The sequence below is a fragment of the Lithobates pipiens genome, unplaced genomic scaffold (assembly GCF_037356315.1).
Source record: "Lithobates pipiens isolate NorthernLeopardFrog02 unplaced genomic scaffold, aLitPip1_a1.2 Scaffold_19, whole genome shotgun sequence".
Lineage (NCBI taxonomy): Eukaryota > Metazoa > Chordata > Amphibia > Anura > Ranidae > Lithobates > Lithobates pipiens.
Genome location: NW_027507764.1, coordinates 117,320,285 through 117,341,490, shown reverse-complemented (window position 1 = coordinate 117,341,490; position 21,206 = coordinate 117,320,285).

Genomic DNA, 21,206 nt, shown 5'->3' with positions numbered 1-21,206 from the left:
TGAAGACGATGGCAAGAAGGAAAGGTGTCACTCTGAACTGTGCCCATGCAGAATTTGACACTGCTCAAAAGGTTAAAGGCTCTGCGGTGTTAATGCCACTAGATCGTTAAATAATTCTAGGTCACAAAATGTAAACATCAGACAGAGCTTTATTAAAGCAGATCTGTCACCACTTAACACTGTAGAATACATACAAGTACATGGGGTTGGGTGGCAAATGACTGCACTGCCTGACATGGCGAGTGGGCAGTTGTCTTTACTTTGTCTACATTCCCTTGATCTTTAGACTGACCACATTGGCAATTTTTTGTATTGTTGAGATATGTTTTCTAGGAGAAAAAGTTTGTGTAGTAAAATTAGCTTAATAACCCCAGTACTGCACTGTAGTTCTGGGAGGGCTTCCACAGGAGGTCCTTCCAGAAACCCGCCCCTGAGGTGCACAGCAGGCATGCTCTGTGACCGATGTGTCTTTTGGACACTGCTGATTAAAGATAAGGGTGACGAGCCAAAGTGGCCATTTACCATGTGATCAGCCATGTCCGATCACATGAAAACAAACTCATTTGCAAAATTATGAAACACCAAGAAAATTTAAGTTAGTCTCTCAAACCCCCCCCCCCCCCCCCCCCTTTTCCTAAACAAAGTCATATGGATACAATGTTGCTTGACCGTCAAAGTGTGACAGCGCTCAAAGCTGAAAATTGGTCTCAGCTTTCTTTTGGTGGTTTAATTGCTTTCGCTTTTTGCACGTCTACAAAATAGATAGGTTTGTCTTTTTTTTTTTTTTTTTATTAACACCCCCCCACTAGTAATTTTTATCAGGACTACGACATACCGATCGGACACTTGACACTACTTTGGGACTGTTGACATTTATAAAGTGATCAGAGCTAAAAATAGCCACCGATTACAGTACAAGTGTCACTGGCATGGAAGGGGTTAACTGGTCCCTAGGTGTGTTCTAACTGTAGGGGGAGAATGCGCATCGGCTACGGGGACATGCCTGCTGTGACATCTTAAAAGATAAACATACAGCTACGGCGTTTTGCGCAGCCACGCTAACCTGCCACAGTATAACTGATGGCTGGGCGGCTAGTGGTTAATTGAATATACAAGTATAGGTTCTTTGCTGTAGATTTTTTGATTCTGCAGTGCATGTTTTATGCACCTTGTGAATGGCTCCATTAACCACTTAAGGACCGAGCCACACAAATACTGAGTCAGGGTGGCCCTCCTGTGCAAAATCATGTACCAGTACACGATTTCGTCAGCGACCCAATCCCACTGATTGGACACAGGAGCCATTCATCAGGTCTGGAGGATGTAAACAAGGTAGGCCGCCATTCTGTCAAAGAGGAAGATGGAGAAATGCATGCAGATTGGGGGGCATATCCAGTAAATCTCTAATACATGCACTTTGCACCATGTTTAGTATCTTTGTTGACCTGCCAGAAACTCAGGGACCCGAGTACAGTGCCTCTTGCTGCAAAGATCTCAGTGTTGTCGAGCTCCTCTACTATACTTTAGAACAGAGAAGTAGTGGGGGGGGGGGGGGGGGGGGGGGGGAAGTGTTCTGTAGCTGAAAGAACTCTGGGAAAGGCTAACGTTTGGGAATCCAATGCAGATGAGGCAGCGTTTTCAGCATATCTGATGGGGTTGGCAGATATTTTCTCTACTTTGACCACACACAAAAAAAAAAAATAAAAAAAAAAAAACACACAACACACACTAGGCCAACTACACGACCAGGAAACATTTCCAGGTTAGTTCCTTACAACACATGCTATATTTAGATTTTTAGTAAGGAGAAAAAAAAAAAAAACACCAAACACCCATAGGTGGCTGCAACCTGAATGTAAAAATTATATACATTTATCAAAAGTGTCAGAGGATGGCATGGCTGTGTGCATGAAAAAATACATGTACACAATTTTTTGCATAGTATATTTTCTAATGTCACAACTTATGATAGTTTGCAAGCAGTGTACTTTAAGCTTCAATTCCTTTCGATCTAAAGGACGAGAATGGAGCGATCAGTAGTCTTTGATCACTCAGTTCTTGATCCAAGAGGTGGCAGGGTACAGATTAAGCATTAGAGTAATGCTACAACCACCCAGGCAAGTAGGTTTCCCCCCCCCCCCCCCTTTTGGAGGGCACAAAAGCAAGACTAAATAGTGTTCCAGGAATTGCAGCCGTTTCACCATACATACACACCCCAGGAAACAGAATGACAATTGTTAATCTTTATGTAACAAAAATTATATATATATATATATATATATATCAAAAAATGCCAGAAAAGGCCTGGTCTTCAAGTGGTTAAAATGTCTTAAAAGCAACCTTTGGATCTTACCAGTATTAGGTCAGCATTTACTTACCTCTTTCCAAAAACTAAAAAGGCAAGAAAGCCCAAAGCACTATACCTGCTGTTTCACAAGCATTTAGCAATTATTACTGAGAACAAACAAATGACTGCTCCTTGTACGGTTCTGCAACCACATCCCAACATGAGATCTTCCAGCACCTGTGTGTACCCTTAGGAAGAGATTTCATTGGTGTGTTATGACAGCTGCAATCAAGCATACTGTCATTGCTGCTTAACATGTTTAGACATTTGTTAAAGACCTTGGGTACCTTATGAAGAGCTTTTCTGACAGCTGACAATGGGCTAAGCAGCATAGCGCTTAGACAAAAATGTTAAAGCAACTAAAAGGCAAAATGTATTAGTTTTGGACTGAGTGGAGAGGGATCAAGAACACTTGACAGTTTGAGGAGATGCTCCATTTTTCCTGCTCATTGTCAAAATTAAGGCTCCAGTCACACCTGAGAGCAGTTCTGTTTTTGAATGGGCCTCCCTCTGCTCCAAGGAAGCCCATGTACCAAATCTTGGCAGAGAGTCAAAGCATTTGCTTTTTTTGGCATGATGGGGGGGGGGGGGGGGGGGGGGCACACCATGTTTGGGGTGCCATTAATATTGCAAATGTATTATACCACAATTCTGGAATCTAATTCCACCTTGATCCAAAGTGCATAGGTGTGAATGGAGCCTTAAAGAAAACCCCAAGTTCTGGGTTGGCATTAGCAGTAAGAGCTGAAATCTAATCAGGACACTAGTTCTGCAGAAACCCCAGAATTCCCTCACTTGAGGGAGCTGCCATAACCCTGGTATTTTCTTAATTGGCAGGCGGTTCATGTTAAAAGCTAAGGTGGTTTCCATGGCAGATTCACCACAGTGGTGGGAGAGGTACACCCCCCCAGTCATCTCCACCCCTTATGAGAGCGGTCGGTAGTGGCTGAGACCATCTGATTCTTTTCCCTCAGAGGCTGGAAGTCAAGTGAGGGAATGATGGGCCCCCAATGACATTGGATGGATGACTAAAGAGACTTCGAAACGTCAGTTCCATGCAACAGGAAAAAAAAATAAAAAAATAAAACACACACTTTTGCATTCAAGTATAAGTGTGAGATCTTTTTGGCCCCAGATCTCAAATAAAGAGATCCTGCCATGCTTTTTCCTGCTACATGGGAAGTTTACAATCCTTGTAATAGGAATAAAAGTGATCCAAGGTTTAAAAAAAAAAAAAAAAAAAAAAAAAATAAAAAAAAAAAAAACACTGCCCAGTCACGCCCTGTACATGCAGATGCAAACCGTGTTCAAACCACACGTGAGGTATTGCCGGGATCATTTGAGTGACAGCAATTGTAGAAAAAGACCCTCCAATTTAAAAAAAAAAAAAAAAAAAAAAAAAAAAAAAAAAAGTAACCCATAGAATTTCTTTTTTTTTTAAATGTCGCCTATGGAGATTAAGTGTCAATGTTTGTCATTCCACAAGCGGGTGTAATTATGAAGTATGACAGGTTGGATATCAATTTACTTGGTGTTCATAAAGAAAATTGGCCTAACTTTACAGTTCTTCCTCAATGCAGGGGAAAAAAAAAAAAAAAAAAAAAAAAAAAAAAAAAAAAAAAAGTTTAAGACCGCTGCACAAATACGATGCAAGAAAGTATGGCAACCACCTCCATTTTATTCTCTGGAGCGTCTCGACATATATAATGTTTGGGGGTTCCAAATACTTTTACTAGAAAAACTGATTTTAAACTTATAAGCAAGTTTGAAAAACAGGCCTGGTCCTTAAGTGGTTAATGAGTGAAATATGCATTTGATCCCCTTGGCAAAACCCTTGTTGGCCGAGGTCAGATGTTTCTTGTAGTTAGCCACCAGGTTTTCACACATCTCAGGAGGGATTTTGTCCACCTCTTTGCAGATCCACTCCAAGTCATTAGGGTTTCAAGGCTGACACTTGGCAAATCAAACCTTCAGCTCCCTCCACATTTGGCTAGGCCACTCCAGGACCTTAATGTGCTTTTTATTAAGCAACTCCTTTTTATGCCTTGACTGGGCGTTTTGGATCATTGTCATGTTGGAATATCCATCCACAACCCATTTTCAATGCCCTGAGGGAAGAAGGTTCTTCTTACACAATATTTGAAAGTACATGGCCTTGTCCACCACCCCTTTGATGCAGTGAAGTTGTCTTGTGCTCTTAGCAAAAGACAACCCCAAAGCATAATGTTTCCACCTCCACGTTTGAGGGTTGAGATGGTGTTCTCGGGGGTCATAGGCAGCAGTCCTCCTTCAAACAGCTCAATTTTGGTCTTATCTGACAACACTTTGACCCAGTTCTTTACTGAATCACCCAAAAGTTTGTTAGCAAACTTCAGATGAGCCTGTAAATGTGCTTTGAGCAGGGAGACCTTGAGGGTGTGGCAGGATTTCAATCCTTCAAAGAAAATTAGTAACACTGTTGCGACTATGGTCCCAGCCACCTTGAGATCATTGGACCAGATTCTCCCATGTAGTTCTGGGCTGATTCTTCAATGTTCATCATCACTGAAACTCCACAAGGAGAGATCTTGCATGGAGCCCCAGACCGAGTTAGATTGACAGTTTGCAATTATTTGAAAAAAAATGGAACACACACCAACTGTTATCCTCTAACTAAGCTGCTTGGCGATGGTCTTGTAGCCCATTCTAGCCTCGTGTAGGTCTAAAATCCTGCCCGACGTTCATGGGCAGCTCTTTGGTATTGGCCATGGTGGAGAAATTGGAATCTGACTGCTTCTGTGGACAGGTGTCTTATACAAGCAGAGATTAGGCACACTCCCTTTGAGAGTGCTCCTAATCTCAGCTCATTACTTTTACAGAAAACACCTGGGAACCAGAAATCTTGCCAATTGAAAGGGGATCAAATACATTTCACTTAAGATGCAAATCCATTTACAACTTTCATTGGAGCTCTTCCCTATGAAACCGATTTTCTTAATTTGAAACAGGACACGCTCCCATGGGCAACCACATCAGATTTCCCAGCTTGAACTTTTGTAAGTCAGCCACTTTGTATCCACCTGTGCCTAAGGTTAAACAAGTTTAGAGGTTTCATTCCCCCCCCCCCCCCCCCCCCACAAAAGAAAATCAGTGCACCCATTTCCCTAGTAGACCAAATTATCAAAGCAGCACATGGTGTAAAGGGAATCCAACCTTTCCCATTATAAACATATGAAAGGCTTTATGCCAAAAATGCAGTTTTTAGCACATGGCAGTGACATCACTAGAAGATGGCTGAAAATAAATAAAAAACACACACACACACACAATGTATTTTTTTTTTCCCCGAAGGGAACCAAAGCAGAAAGTTACACAAAAACGTGCTGTCATCTAGTGGATTCTAACTTTAGAAATATCCAGGATGAACTATTAGTGTGGGAAAAGTCAGCATTGTAAAATTTACAAATGTAGAAAATGCCTGTGACCAGCCCGCTCACTACTGTGTCACAATGATGTTTCCAGACTGCAATCAGCATTGTGACCTGAAATGTCAGCTGCCTTTTATGTTCATTTTACATTGAAATAATGCTTCCTGAGCCATTCCCACAACTGTTATTGTTTTACAATAGAGTAGTACAACACGATTTCCTACTGGCCTGGGTATTCAAGAATGTACAAGTCGATACACTAGTGTAGAGAAGTCTGCAATACAAGGCCATGAAAACTGCCTACTTTGCAGCTACTTTTGTCTACCGCTCTGAGCGGAGAATAGTTATGTACTTGTTACATGAATTGTGGAAATGCCAGATTAAGATTGTAAGGGAGGTCAAATAGGGCTTGAGATTTTTTTTTTTAAAGATTAATCATGCAGCTCTACTGGATGCCATTTGTACTACTGCTGTGGCATGGTGTCCATCACTCACACAACTGTGCTTTCTATCACAAACCTTTCCTCCACACCATACCCGACAAGGAAGAGATGTCCCTAGGATCACATGACCTGAAGCTCTGTGGCTGCTGTTGGAGTGGCACGGTCCAGAGTGAAGAAGCCTTGAGATTGTGCCTGTGTGCCATCACTGTAACCCATGTCTTCACAGGAAAAAGGTGTGGTCATTTACTGCATGGAGCAGTACTAAGCCGATAGCATGTGCACTCTTCTGATTGGTTATAAAAAGTTATGAGTGGAGAGCAAGCAAAGCACAAATGTTGTGGGTCAGGTTCCTATACTGATCAGCCCCTGGCTAGGAAAGTAGTTTCTGGCATTATTCAATTATAGACCCCCACTTTGTGACCTGTGAAGAATAGTAAAATTCACAATGTGGCCCTCATTTTGAAATACATGGAGCCTCCTGTACTAGTTCACACTACTAAGGCAGAACAGTAGCCAATAGTTGGGTATACTACATTTAGCAAACTTGGCATCTTTTTTTAAACAAAAAAACACCGCTATATTTTACATTTCCAGATCTTAGAATTAATTTACAAAAAGGGTCACAGAGAAGAGTGCATGGACATTCCAACAATGACACCTCCTTTACTGGCAATAAACCTCAGTGACACTTTAGCAGACCTGTGCAACAGCTAGGAGTATTTGAATAGTTTCAGCTCAATGTTTTTGGGATGTTTTGCTTAAAGCAGAGTGCCAATGGCACCTTTCAGGGCAGAGGGGGGTACAGATACCTGTATAATACAGGTATCTGCACCCACTTCTGGGAATAGATAGCCACAGAATCTGCGGGTATTTATGCCTCTTACTGCAGGGTCTCCGCTGTCTGCTGGGAAACACACGGATCCCAGACAGCAGGGACCGTACTTATTGCGCAGCGCGACTCGTGCATGTGCAGTAGGGAACCGGGAAGTGAAGCCACAAGGCTTCACTTCCTGATTCCCATACCCAAGATGGCGGCAGCAGCACCCGAGAGATGACTGACAGATCAGCTTCGGCTGCCGACATCGCGGGCGTGCTGGACAGGCAAGTGTCCATATTTTAAAAGTCAGCAGCTGCAGTATTTAACACACTACAAAACTCCCGCTTTAAGTGTAGACCAGTGGTTCTCAATCCTGTCCTCAAGTACCCAAGAGGCCATGTGTGCAGGTTTTCCTTCATCTTGCACAGGTGCTTTAAATCAATCAGTCAATGGCTTGGTATTTTGGACAGCTATTTTAGCTAAGTGAAATTCCCAAAACATGGAATGTTGGGGGTACTTGGACTGGGCTGAGAACCACATCTCTGAACATAAAGTAATGCATGCATTCATATTATTTAAGCCGCGTTCAACCCAAAAGTGTAACTTGTGCTCATTTGACTCCTCCCCCCTCCGATTCCTGCCACCAGGCCAGTAGGAGAGCAGTGGTGCCTTGAGCATGGGCATTAGGGACCTGGCCTGAAGCTGTAATGCAGCACTGCTGGGTTCCCTTACTGGTAATGATGGTGGCGGCAGAAAACCCAACAGCTGATGCAAGCGGCTTTGGTGCCGACATCGCTGACTCCAGGATAGGCAAGTGTCCTTAGTGTCCCATTAGGATGGTCAGCAGATGCAGTATGTGTAGCTGCTGGCTTTTAATTTTGCAGAGTTGGGCAGACCCCCTCTAATATGCCTTTATATTTAACGTTACATGAACAGCTCCCTACACCTTGAAGTAAAAGCACAGGACCTGCACTACTGCATGCTACCATTTATGGAGGATCTGAACAGCCACAGATAAATGTATGTCATCTGCTTAAAAAACAAAACAGCATTATAACTCAGGCAAAAGCAGAAAGGTTAGTAGAACAGGAATGACTCTACAGAACTAATTACAACATTTCAGCAAGACTGGGGTCAGGACTCTGGAGGGCTCATTTACACCAGCTACTGCACTATACAAAACAAGCGCATTGAGGTGCACTGCATTACACAGACCATTGAAAATCAATAGACACCCAATGATATTGGGGGGTTGGTAGAGCCACACAAAATTACAGGTCTTATCTTTAATGCAGCACACCACCAATAAGGCCTTGTGGTGAACCACATTGCATGCCAACACCTATGTTTTGTGCACTGCAGGTGTGGCATTCTGTACCATAGTGTGAACACCAATGTTCTGTCAAAATAGCCTGCCTGTGGGAGTCATGCTTGTAACTGTCAGCGTTGCAATGTCTCATGGGACTTGTAGTTTTGCAACTGCTGGAGGGCTGTCCATTAGAGACCCCTGGTCTAATCAAATGTAAATACACATCTAGATGTGAAATTCTGGCACACTGCTCCCCTGGTCAGAGACATCTACAGTGACCTGTGTTCAACCCCCTCCCAACCACAGACTGGCATACTGTAATCTGAAACTATTTTAAACTTACATTTCTGATGTGTTACCTACCATGTGCTCATTAAAAATGATCCTGTTACACTGGTTCCATTAGGCTGCATTCACACCTGAGCATTTGTTTTTCAGGCAGAAAGTTGCACTTTTGTACAGGTCAAGTGTTAACCAAAATATAAAGGAAGCCCACCCCGTCTGTAACCTGACTAAAAAAGGACCTCCAGAACTTGTTTGCGCTTCAGGCATTTTTGAATGAAGATGTGAACCATCTCCATAGAGGATAGATTCCCCCCCCCCGCCAGCATTTTGTAGCTTGAGGTTTCAAGCTACAAAACACTCAGGTGTGAATGGGACCTCATGTAAAACCTGGTGATTCTGACAGCACCCCTGCTTCCCTTGTTCAATGTGACCACGTCAGGGTATGAAAGCTCATCCATCCCAGCACGGCCACCTTTCTCTGCATTCTACTTTGAGCAGCCTGCTCACCCAAAACAGGTATACAACTTCACCTCCACTGGCTGAAGGCTTGCTCCGTATAATCAATTCAATATGAGTGTCAGACAAATCCCTCTCCCCTCCCCCCTAGAACTGTGGGTAATTTGATGACTGGGGGAGGGTTATGGGTGCAGAAGATGCAAAGTGCATAAGTAAATGTCCGCCTTAACGGACAAAGGGGGGGAAAAAAAATAAAAAATGGTAACCCCAGGGCAATGGATGGATAAGGCTACAGATACAAGCCTAACATGTCTGAGAAACATTAATGAAAAGAATCATTTTAATGGCATCATAAAAAGCTTTTTAATCAATACAGATCATGTTAATTTCTATAGCCTGATCTATAGTCCTGATGAAGTTCATCAGGGAGGAGCTCAAGCATGTTTTGGATCCTCGCCTGACCCTATGGATCCCTGCTAGGAAGCCGTCATTGCACTGGGCCAATCTGCAGCTGAGATATTTCCTGCCCTCATTAACATCTTAGCTGCAGATGATCGCTCACCTGGGTGTGGAATAGGATAAGAACACTAGTTCATCCCCATTGTCCATTAAAGGTCATTGGCCTGTGAAGAAGTTAGATTAGCACGCCTGACTATTGTACAGAGTTTTCTTCATCTGGGTGCTCTCAGGTTTGGTGGCAGGCTGCTAAGCCTATCAGGTTAACCACTTCAGCCGTGTAAGGATTTACCCCCTTCCTGACTAGGCCATTTTTTGCCATAAGTATTGAGCCGCTTTAACTGACAATCGTGCGGTCATGCGACACTGTTCCCAAACAAAATGGACGTCTTTTTCCCCCCCACAGAGCAGAGCTTTATTTGATGGCATTTGATCACCTCTGCAAATTGTCTCTTCTGTGGAAAAAAAAAAAAAAAAAAAACACGACTAAATTTACTTTTTGCTACAATAGCCCCATAAAAAAATCCTTCCTTAGTTTAGGCATTTTAACTTTTTTAGCCCCCCAAAAATTCTACAATAAGCGTATATTGAACAGGGGGGCTAGGGGTCGGTGGTTGATACTGCCTGGGGGAAGAGACCGATCTGTGTTCCTATATACTAGGAACACACTATCTGTTCTCTCTCCTGCCAGAACGTGGATTTGTGCATTTACACACAGATCCTTGTTCTGGCTCTATCAGGAATGATCGCAGGTGCCTGGCAGACATCGCGGGCGGCGGGGACTCGCATCAGCTCTTCAGTACCATGGCGGGCACTCACGTGCCCCCTATATCCCTTAAAGCTGCCGCCGTACAGCTATGGCAATTCGTGAAGGGTGCCATTAAATGACAGTGGGAAAGCAGTTAAAGAAAGGACTTGTTTGACTTTTGAAGATTGGGGCCAGTGCCTTGCTTCCACCTTCTCTCACCCTGAACAATGACGCAAAGTATTACATTTGGAGGATTAGCATCACTCAGGAACCAAGCATTATTGAAAAGTAGGCACCTTCCAAAACAGGACGGGTCCAGTTGAAGTCCACCCGCTGAGCAGGGCATCTGTGCGCTTGTCCCGGCTGAGCAGGTGGATCCATGTCAGCTTCACTTATGCAGAGCAGACAGACTGCTCTCTTCTATGGGTGGTTGAGCGTAAATGGCCAGCCTGTCCGTTTACACCCAACTCAGATGTCAACGGACACATGTCCATAGACACCCATCACTCCATAGAGGAGACTGTAGGGTCTAATATCTGCCTGAAAAACTGATGGGGGGGACCTGATCATGCCACTAGTGTGAAAGGGGCCAAGTTCACAAATGCTGAAAACAGTAATGTCAACAGGGACAAACCAATGCACCTATAGCGCTAGTTTGTGTTTGATGCATTTAAAGTGGTTTCCAGAGACAAAGCTATTTTTACCTTAAAAAAGGAGAAGTAGCTCTTTTGGCTCCAACTCGCTTGTGGATCACAGTGACTGAGATTCAGCCAACAGCAGGCTAAAGTCCACTGTCAGCTGATGTCACTCAGCCGGTCCAGGCTCTGGAGAGATCCTGACTTTAATGTCTAAAAAGACACCCAGGTGCCCAAGCTGCAGCTGGCTGAGCCTCTTCAGCCCCTCCAAATACCCGAGTCCTGTTACTGATCCTATACTCTACCCATCTGCAGTAGCCAAAAGTCCATATTCCCATCACACATTCCAGAAATTAGCTCTCAAAAGGAGGTACCATATGCTGCAGTGACCACCAGCTGGATACTGGAGCATACATGACAAAGGCAAATATTCACTAGCACACCACTGATCCCCTTCAGGCATCTCCAAAACACCGCACTTGTTTGTGATCTTTCTTCTATAGAAAGATTCAGCCAGACCCAGTTAAGGATCCATGGTGTGCTGGTGAATATCTACATTGCAATAGCAGTAGCCCTCTCAGAGGCAGGCTTCTGTCAATCAAATTCAGCGACCAGGGGCAGGGCTAAGCCATGCTGTGTACGTCTTTAGACACACAGCCCAGCTTGGGAGCAAACCCACAGATAAAGCCCCCCCCCCCCATAGAAAGCAAGCAGCACACCAAAAAAGGAGCAGCAGGGGGCCCCAGATGAAAGCTGTAAGCTCCGCAAACGCTTTAAGCTGCATTAAAAATGCCCCTTAGATGCCCTCCAAATCATTGATATTTGACAAACGCTTGTCAAACATGCTGTAGAGGCAACAGGTGTTTTACACTAGACTTAAAGCGGAGGTCCACCCTAAAGTGGACCTCCGCTCATCGGAACCCTCCCCCCCCTCCGACGCCACAATTGGCACCTTTCAGGGGGGAGGGGGGTGCAGATACCTGTACAGTACAGGTATTCTGCACCCACTTCCGGGATAGCTCTCTGCGGAAAGGGGCGTAGATTACGCCCCTTTCCGCAAGTGCCCCGCTGCCTGCTGGGAAACACACAGATCCCAGAGGCAGCGGGGACCATCCTTATTGCGCAGCGCGATTCGCGCATGCGCAGTAGGGAACCGGGAAATGAAGCCGAAAGGCTCCATTTCCTGATTCCCATACCCAAGATGGCGGCAGCAGCACCCGACAAGACGATCTAGAGATCGGCTTCGGGTGCCGACATCGCGGGCGTGCTGGACAGGTAAGTCACTATTTTAAAAGTCAGCAGCTGCAGTATTTGTAGCTGCTGGCTTTTAAAACAAATTAAAAAAAAAAAAAAAACACGCGGAGTCCCGGCGGACTCCCGCTTTAAATGGAAGTTACTGACTAGCATTAAAGCTGCATTCACACCTGAGCGTTGCATTCTTGAGCATTTGTGTGCAGTTTTTAAAGCATTTAGGCTTTGGTCAATAGAGAATATCATCCTTTTATCATTTGTTGCCGTTTTTCCCCATCCACATTTTTGTAAGGGGTTAATTTAAATCTTTTTTTATATTTAGTTTTGGTTATATTTAAAATAGCATTTTAGCAAAAAAAAAAAAAAAACCCCACACCACACACACCAACTAGGGAGGGGCGCCAAATGGAAATTGGGGCTGAAACTGAGTTACTTTTTATTATATTTGACTTTTTATTATGAATTTAAATTAGATATGAATTTAGTGGCAGCCATTATCAGCACCTTCAGCGCAAGAAAAATGAATCCCTATAAATTCTATTTATAGAATCACACTGGTCTGACTCCATTGCGCTTCTGCTGCGTTAAAAATCTTGCTAAATTTTTTTATTTTTTGACCAAAAACACACCTTCCCATTGTAATGCATCCCATGTTACATCGGTGGAGTTTTCTCTAGAAGAAAGCAGAGGCTGAGGTGATACCTGCTCCAGAACACAGGGACAGCTTTTTATTTTCTGCCACAGAGGAAAAGGTTTTGTGGGCGCCCATACTACATTTAGGATATACACCGCAAAGTGTTGAAGGTCCCCTACATCCACTGAGGATATACACCCCATTTGAGGACACAACTGTTGCACTGGAGCATTTTGCTGTCTTACTGACAGCAGGTAAGGTACCCACTGCACTCAGTGTGTGAGCACCCACGTTTAAGGAGCTGCAAAATCACTGGTGGAATCATCCCGGGGTTGTTCATAGGATTAATTTCTTCACATAGCACAGCGTGGATTTATTTCATTTTCTGCATGAACTTTGTGATTTAGCCTTTTTATACTTATTTAGAGACATTCTTTATCACGTTTGCTGGACTATTATTTTTTGTATTCTGTGATAATTTTTTTTTTTTTTTTTTCACACACCGCTTTATATATTTTCATTGTGTATTTATCATCTTATATATTTTTTTGCACACATGCTGGCACTTGGATGCACTTTCATGGACTGACACAGATTTGTTAGATGTCACAATTCTTTTGACAATTTTAAGATTTGCGATTCTTTTCCTGTCACTGTATCACGATTATATAGATCATTTTTCAATTTTATGAATATTAGTAGGAAATAGTTTTATTTCAAGCACTGGATTATTCACTTGGTATTTATTTTAGAACTAATGGAATTTTAATCGCATGAGCACGTTTTTCAAGATTTTATGCGATTATTTAGCGATTCTAACTTTAATCACATGAGTGCGCTTTCAAGATTTTATGCGATTATTTAGTAATTGTGTTATTAGATTTAATTTATTTGGTGTGGAGCGCAACACCATCTATTTCTTATTTACTGTCATTTTGAGGGGAGGGTTTGCACCTCTGTCAGTGTTTTTTGCTGCAACCACACCAACCTGCTCTAACTTTACCACTATAGCGCGAGGATAACCTACCATTACTAATACATGTTACATCGGTGATGCGGTTTGTCACATGACCTAAAATCAGCACCTTTTTCCCCTATTGGCAAAATGCAGATAGAGCAAAATTTTGGTGGCCAAAAATGGTGTTATACACACACACACACACACACACACTAGTTGTCGCGCTCTTGAAAAAATTTCTTTCCCAATTCTATGCAGAGAATTCTCTGCTAAAGCCTACAGCCATTAAAAGAAAGGGGGCGGGGGATTATATAATAATATTTATATTAAACACACACACGAGTAAAATGGTAGTTGTTGCAATTCTTTGTCACACTGTATTTACACAGCAGTCGTTTAAACTAAGTTTTGGGGGAAAAAAAAAATTACGCTTTAATGAAAAACAAAACCAGTAAAGTTAACCCAAATTTTTTTTGTATGCGGTAAAAGATTTTACACTGCAAGAATCGCTCTAAAAATTACACACATAAAATGTAAGGGCTTCAAACACACCAAGCTTATTTCCTATTGAAAAAAAATGGCCTAGATGAGCAGTAACAATCACTCCAGGTGATATGTTGATAAGCTGGCGTGACGTGAACACAGCGCATGCGCAGATTGGAGGCAGTATTCAAAGCTATGCAAACAGCGGAGAAAACCCTCACCCCTCCGAGCCGCAATCTGACAGCTACATTTCCCCCGCTGTCTGCATGTCAGATAATGCCGCAGATAACCTGTGCGTGTGTTGATGTCACTCCAGCTGATCAACGTCACCTGGAGTGATGGTTTGGTACTGCGCATGCGCTGACCTATAGGGAGGCATCTTTCAATAGAACACTGGCTCGTTTAAAAAGCACAGAGAGATTCACGCATGCGCAGTAAACTGGTGACTGGCTGTGAACCCGGTGTCTTGTAAAATAGTGTCCTCCATCAGATGGTGTCCCCTGCGTACTGCGCATGCGCAGTACACAGGGACACAGATTCCGAAAATTGCCGAGGATGAACGGCGCCTGCGCCGTGAGTCCAGGTTCTATCCCCACTATCCAAGTGGACATAGAGTTAGAATAAAAAAGAGCCGAGCGCAGCGAGGCCGAGCCCAAAGCAAGGCGAGCGAAGCTCGCCCGCGAGGGGCCCTCTAAAATTCTCAACCCTATGTCCGCTTGGATAGTGGGGCTACCTCCTCCACTCACGGCGCCGGCGCCGTTCAGCTTCGGAGTTTTTCCGAAGCTTCGTCTGCTCCGTACTGCGCAGAACGGAGCGGACAGCATTTGATAGGCGGACTCTATTAGGCAGAACACCGGCTCACTGCAGGTTTCCCTTAGCCAAGATGGCAGGACCAGTACCCTAGAGCCAACTGAAGAATGGGCTGGGGTGAGTGTGATAGATATATATATATATATATATATATATATATATATATATATTCACTCAGCAGCTTACAGTGTTTGCAGCGGACTTAAAGGGGGGACCCAGAACGTATTTAATTTTTAGCGCACAGTAACGTAAGCACTTGTTTTTCACACGTGAGCGGTTCTGTCCGCTACCCATCATCGCAGGCGGCTTTGCAAGATGTTCAGAAGCGACAAAATGCATCTGCAGCAGATTCTAATGTGAACCAGGCATGAAATGACAAGTTCTAATGCCATCCTCGGGAGTGGGCATGGTGGAAGCATGTGTCCAGTGAAAGGCTTTGCCCGGTGAGGTGGGCACACAGCACCTCACCATTCCATATGGGAGTAGAGGGTGGAAGTCTTCTCTAACATCGCGTGCCAAAATGGCGGCCACCTCCTCCGCCACCACCTGAGGGGGGCACAGGTCGTCTCCACAGGCGGCCCTACTCACCCACTGATCGGTATCCGAGCACGGCGATCTTCCGCGACTTGGACTGCGGCATCCTTGGCGCCTCCACGGTGCTCGTCGTTGTTTAAACTCGGGTGAGCCGCATCCACCGTCACAGCGAGGGAAAACCGAAGCAGGTGGGCGCACAACACTCGCGGTAAACTTCACCAGCACTGACCCGGTCCCGTACACCGCGCTCACACCTACAGCCCGGCTCGTTCCTGTGCGTCACTGGACGTAAGGCGTCAGCTCGGCTTTATATCCCGCCTTCTCTCCTCTTCGGCACGGATTTGTTTTTATTATTCTGCCCGCCCTCCCTGCTGTACGGAGCCTCACAAAACTCGCTGCGTCACTCCCAACCTGACACAGCGGCGGGGAGCGTCCTCATTGGATGGTTCTTGTGGCAAGGGGAGGGGCGGCCGGCAGATTGGCGCTTCTCATTGGTGGTAGGTGGGGCTTTTCTGACAGCACGGAGGAGGAGAGACGGACGTCGCTGTCACGCAGCATGTCGTTCTGTAAATGATAGAACATGAACATGACCGCCACATGGAGAGAAAACGCGGTCATTACTATGTGGGCAGGGCGGACATGTTTCCGAAGACCAAATCACTGACAAATAGCTGAGATAGACGTAACTATAATGGCTGCCTTGTAGAGACAAAACTTGCGTGTGACGACGTCCTCTGGTGTTTAGGTTTGCGTTAGTGAAGATTACTTTATTTTTTTTTGTGCGTGTTGTAACACGCTGGGAGTGAGGGAAGCTGAGCTTCCTATAGGGATTTCCTCTTCTCTCCCTCTCCCTGTCTCTGGAACAAAGAATAAAGCAGACATATTGCTGTTCCCACACACAGACCAACCATTGTATGCCAGGAATAAACTTAGGCCTTTTTTTTTTTCATGTATTTGATTAAAGTCTAGTGTACAATCACACTGGTGACACAAGAAGTAATGCACTACTTTTCAGAAATGTAGTGAATTGCATTGTACAGCGGTACCGTGCGATCGAATGTGGGAAAACGCACACAATTCTAAGCCCCGGATCACACCAGTGCGTCTTTTCATGTGACGTGACAGTTCAAAGTCACACCTCCTTTGTGGGAATGGAACCATTCAAACTGCTGCGACTCAAGTCTTCAGTGCCTTTTGTAAAAGGTTCCTGCACTATTTCTGTGCGATTTCAGTGCAACTTGACATCTGTTAAATAAGCATTGTACAGATATCAGCAAGTTGCACATGAAATTGTACTGCTTTGAGGTTACGCAACTTCAATACCGCACACTGGTGTGAAGCGGGACTTAGGGTGTCAATAGGAATATATTGACACCGGCAGCAGATCGCACACCCAGTGCATTTTGAACTCAGAGCCAGACATGCCTCAGAAAGTGGGTGTCCCCCACGGCATAGCTTCTAACTGTCCCTGATTTGGAGGAACTGTCCAATTTGGAGCAATGTCCCTCTGTCCCTCTTTCCTCCTCATTTGTCCCTCATTTTGTTCTGATCTATATAGTTGTATATAAATTGCAGTTTTTATCTTTTAAAAAGTATTTCCCAGTGCTAAACCTTTTATCCAGTGTCTATATTGCTGCATTTGTACATTTTAAAAGCCAATATAAAGTAAAAAAAAAAAAAGCCCTTGTGGATTTAAAGAGGTTGTAAAGGAATTATTATTTTTTTTTAAAATAACAAACATGTTAGGCCGCGTACACACGCTGGGACTGTTCGCCCAACTTTGTCCGTCAAACAGTTTCGGCAAACAGTCCGCTCAAAATTAGCATGGACGGACATGGCCACACACGACGTACGAACAGTTTGCTGAAACCGCGCGCGATCACGTGAACGGCACGTACGACGGGACGAAAAATACGACGTCCTATACACTGCATTATAACTTTCGGCGTGTAAAGCCTTTCTGAGCATGCGCGGAACTTAGTTTGTCGAACAAGCCTACACACGAGGGAACTGTTCGCTGAAATAAGGTTTCAGCGGACAGTTTTTCGGAAATTCCGAAAAACCTTGTTCAGCGGACTGTTCGCTGAAACTGTCCGCTGAAAGCCCACACACGAGCGGACTGTTTGCCGAAACACTGTTCAGTGGACAAAGTTGGGCGAACAGTCCCCGCGTGTGTACGCGGCCTTATACTTACCTCCACTGTGCAGCTCGTTTTGCACAGAGTGGCCCCGAACCTGGTCTTCTGGGGTCCCTCGGCGGGGGTCTCGCCTCCCTCCCGCAAGGACTCCACAACTTCACATGAGATCCCTCGCATGATGTGGAGTGCTTGCAGGCACGCTCCTGTGATACAGCCGGTGGCTATAGCCACTCGCTGTATCACTCGGCCCTGCCCCCCCACACTGCGCGCCGCATCATTGGATGTGATTGACAGCAGCGCGAGCCAATGGCTGCACTGCTTTCAATCCATCCACTGTAACCAATCAGCGGCCAGGCTGATCAGCGAAGAGGATGTCGGGGATGATCGCGGGACTTTCGAGGAGTCAGGTAAGTATAACAGGGGGCCTGGGGGGGCCAGTATTGTCAGATGTTTTTTCATCTTAATGCATAGAATGCATTAAGATGAAAAAGCTTTTACCTTTACAACCCCTTTAACCTTCTTTTTGGTTAATTCTCCCTTAAGGGGGTGTGACAGGGGGAGTGTCCTATGCCTATATACGTTTGTTAGTAGGTGTCCCTCATTCCCATCTCAAAATGTTGGGAGGTATGCCAATGCATTGTGGTGTGAATGAGCCCTGAGAGCATATTTATTTATTTCAGATACTAGTATAGCACCATCAATGTACACAGCACTTTACATATATATTATACATTGACATTAGTCCCCGCCCTCTAGGAACTTACAATCTAAGGTTCCTAACTCACATTCATACATACTAGGGCCAATTTAGACAGGAGCTATTTATCCTACCAGCATGTCTCCGGAGTGTGGGAGGAAACTGGAGTACCCGGAGGAATTCCACGCATGCACAGGGAGAACATGCAAACTCCAGGCAGGTATTGTCATGGTTGGGATTCGAACCAATGACTCCAGGGATAAGCAACCTATGACAGTCATTCATACCTTGCCTTGAATGCAACTGTTTTTGGAAACAGTTAAATGAGATGTCCAGCCTGAGCTCATTTGGCTGGGCTTCTCCTATGGATCACAGGAGTGCAGTTTGTTTTGCACTCCTGTGACCCCTTTTCAGCAGAGGTCCGCTCTCTGCTAACATCACCGATATCAGTCCAGGCACCTCATCATCCCAACCACAGAGTCTGGATCCACCAGGTGCCTGGACTGACACCCGGCTCAACCTCTCAGTGAGCTGATGAGAGCCTGAGATGGCCACTTCCCACCCCTCCACAGCCCAGCGCTTCAATGAGCAAGAAGGGAGGAGAGCAGAGAGCTGTGGCTGACAGTCTGTGGCTCTCTGCTCATGGAGCACTGAAAAGTGTAGAGGCGCCGGGGGACATATGCAGCATCGGACCCATGCTGCATCCACCGAGGTAAGTGTTAATCTGCAAAAAAAAACTCCTTTACTTCTCTTTTAAAAGGTAAGTCTTTTTTTTTTAAGAATCATACTTACCTAGGTGGATGCTGCATGTGTCCCACGTCGCTTCTAACACTGAGAACCGAGCGATCGAACACCGCCGATCACCCGGTTCTCACAGCTCCCTAAGCAGAGAGCTCACTGGAGCAATGGGCTGTGGAAGGGGTGGGGCGGCTGGCTCAGGCTCGCTCAGAGGCTGAGCCGGGTGTAGGTCCAGGGATCTGGTGGATCCAGATTCCATGGTCGGGATGATGCGGTGCCTCGATTGACTTGTGTGACGTCAGCAGAGAGTGGACTTCAGCCCGCTCTCTGCTAAAAAATGGGTCACAGGAGTGCAAAACAAACTGCACTCTGAGATCCATAGGAGAAGTACAACCAAATGACATATGACAGCCTGTCAGTAGCATTAGCAGCAGTCTTTGGCCAATTTCACAACAGCGGAGTGATCGGGTCCACCTGTCCGTTTTTCAGGCAGACCCGATCGGGCCACCCATTGTTCTCTATGGGGCTGCGGATCAAATCAGATGACAATTGGATGGAAATGGACAGGCAGTCTGTTTCCATCTAACCCCCCAAGGAGAACAGCGAGCTGTGTCCATGTCCACTCAGTTAGCAAAGAGATCCCCCACTGAGCAGATGGATCCACTTTGACGGATTCCGCTCTGTCTGAAAGCGGCCTTTAATTTTAAGTCCCTACTATAACGTAGTTTATAATCAGCTGATCCAGGCAGTAAGCCTATACATTTTCATATATGCGAATATGCTTAAAGAGGAAGTAAACCCTGATGGGTTTACTTCCTCTTTTTTTCCCTGCAAAGGTAAAGCATAATGGACTACTATGCATCGCATAGTAGCTCATTATGTGTCACTTACCTGACACAGGAGCCAGCGAAGTCGCCGCTGATCCCTGTAGTCCGCCGCGTCCATCTTGCTGGTGGCGTCTCGCAGCTCCGACCAATGACAGCGGCGAAGCCGCGATGACGTCACTCCCGCGCATGCGCACGGGAGTCGCGCCTCGCAGCTCCGCCGCTGTCATACGGCGAAGCCGCGATGACGTCACTCCCGCGCATGCGCACGGGAGTCGACAAATTTGGCAAATCCATTCTTGGATTTGCCGCATTTAGTGCGCATGCGCGCCGCTGTCTACGGCGCATGCGCCGTAGACAGCGGTGCCCATTTTCGGGCAAATATCTCCTAAACCATATAGGTTTAGGAGATATTGCTTGGACCTACAGGTAAGCCTTAATCTAGGCTTACCTATAGGTCCAAGTTGTTTGGAAGGGTTTACTTCCTCTTTAATATGTACTGCTATTTTGGATAGTTTATGGTTTGGTCTCCATCATGCTGTTCCCGTTGTGGGTGATCTGCCATTTCCGCTCAGGTTTTAAGTTCGGGGCTCACCTGGCAAATGTTCCTTTTCCCACTTGGACTATTCTCCCACATACGAGAGGCACTACACAGGGGTAAGCACATCTCACTCCTTTATTATGCACCTTTGTTTCTTGTCCTATCTCGGCATAATAGACGCATAGTAAATAGATATTTACATCACTATTACTACTATATCTGCTATAATATTACTGATTATTTATAATAGATTTGGCTATATTTCTTGATCCTGCCACGGCTACCACGGTGCATTCGGCTAATAAGGCACACTAAGGGACTCACTTGTCTATTTCCTCTTTTCCCCATCACTTTTTCTATTTTACTTGTTCACTCTTTTCTCCAACTCTCTTCCACACTTTCCCTTTTCTCTTCTGTTTGTGTCCCTGTCCACATTCTCATTGACTCTATTATACGATAACAATACCTTACCTTTACTCATAGGTTACTACTGAATATACTACTTACTAATTTAGATACATATATACCTTTATTATAGTTGTCATGATATGTATGGCCAATGGGACAATTCAGAATACAAACACATGCTGTGTTCAACTCTTCTTTTTGCCATGGTCGGCCCCTTGCTTGGTCCCTGATTGGGTTGTGTGGGTTACGCCTCTTCAGCTCCCGGACAGATCAGTCTCCATGGTCTCC